The sequence below is a fragment of the Rhagoletis pomonella genome, unplaced genomic scaffold, assembly GCF_013731165.1.
Source record: "Rhagoletis pomonella isolate Grant_MI unplaced genomic scaffold, Rhpom_1.0 Rhpom_scaffold_25303, whole genome shotgun sequence".
NCBI lineage: Eukaryota > Metazoa > Arthropoda > Insecta > Diptera > Tephritidae > Rhagoletis > Rhagoletis pomonella.
In genome coordinates, this window is record NW_023483775.1 from 1 (window position 1) to 1,612 (window position 1,612).

Below are 1,612 nucleotides of genomic sequence, written 5' to 3' on the forward strand. Positions count from 1 at the left end.
TCAATTTGGCTGTTTTCCTTAAGATTTTGGTCAAGAATGATAGAACATAAGATTGCGCATTCTTGTGAGTGATGACGTCACGTTCACAACGAATAGAGGAGATGGAGGAGACAAAAAAGACGCAGCCGCCATTTGTAAACAAATCGTAGTTGTCTCTTCATTTACTTTTCGAACAGAAAATTGAAGATCGAAGAAAAATTTAATATTACGCCCAGAAATAGCCAAATAAAGTAGAATAATGAAACACCGAGCTAGTAGAAATTAGTAACGCGAGTTCTTAGCAAATTGTTTCTGCATTTTTTATAATTAAAAATGTTCATTACCAAAAACTAGTAATAATTATCAGTAACTATTCGTACGAGAACAAACTTATCGCGGACAATTCTATGTTGACGTCACACGAACAGCTGATACTGTCAAATTCGCCAAAACCAAAGTAGCGGTACTGCTGTATGCGCCATCTCTGTCTCTCAATATCGTGAGATTTTGGTTTCTTATATTTTTTTTAACAATTGGCAACCGTGTTGGCAGCTATTTAAATGACTTGCGGAGTTCATTCAATAAAGTCATTTTTTAATGTGTTGCCAGCACTAAAAAATCCACCCAAAACAATTTTTGTGAAATTAATTTCAGTCTCATGAACTTTTTGGAAAGTTGAATATTTCAAAGCCTTTTTAACATTAAATAGCTCTTGTCAAATCCAACATTATGATTATGATTATGTAAACCCCGCTATTGAACTGAATCATTATGTAACTTTTCCCCGAGACAATTCGATTAAAATTAAGTTTACAAAACTATCTCAGCGGACCGTGTTAATAATTCAATTGTCAACCTTTAATAGTCCGGCAACTCCCGGACAACTTGGAAAATAGAACGGGCAGAAATTTGCATTAGTGGTTTTTGGGCAGAGAAATTTATATTTATAATAAATGAAATACGTGCGAAAGTTATGACGAATACGATTTTGTGTGCCAAATTGGTAATTTCAAACGATTGTAAAGGTTTCAAGCTGTGCGACTATTCAATGAAGACATACACATTTCGTGGCATTGAGTGGGTGTAGAGACCTTGAGCATAAAGTAAACAAATGTTTCGTTGGCGTAGATAACAATTAGCAACAATTGTTGATAATTGACTAATTGCAAGAAGTCCGTTATTTGGTTATTTCTAAATTGTATCTTCAAAATCAAGATAAAGTCGTCTAAGTGTAACGTAGAGTTAGGTGAATCTACAGAAATCTGTGTTGAACCAATGTATCTAATAGCATTGCTCAACAAGATAATTTACAGATGTAATCAGAACGTGTGCCCGATTAGTCATGTTTTTCACTAACTTTCTTTTGTTTATTTCTTTTTTCTAGTAATCGTTATAGCATTTTGAAGTATCCACCAACTGCGCTGCAAGTTGCAATGGGCAAAGATCAAGATCTGCTGGAAGCAGCACGCATTGGAAATATTGCTGTAGTCGGCAAAATTCTTGAGCAGATTACAAAACGCAGCAGTGGGCCTTTCTCAAGGTTGTTACATCTATACCGAATTGAAATCAGCATGTGTTTACATATGTACATACAACTAACTTTTTAATTTTCGTCAAAAGCTTTCGTCGCAGT

At 34.8% G+C, this 1,612-nt stretch overlaps 1 long non-coding RNA gene across 1 annotated transcript; it reads left to right on the forward strand.

Annotated features, from left to right (window-relative positions):
* The first annotated feature begins 828 nt into the window (after positions 1 to 828).
* On the forward strand, positions 829 to 1,612 carry LOC118732701. Its single transcript, XR_004992178.1, has 3 exons — positions 829 to 982; positions 1,364 to 1,519; positions 1,600 to 1,612. It is a non-coding gene; the product is annotated as an uncharacterized LOC118732701 (long non-coding RNA).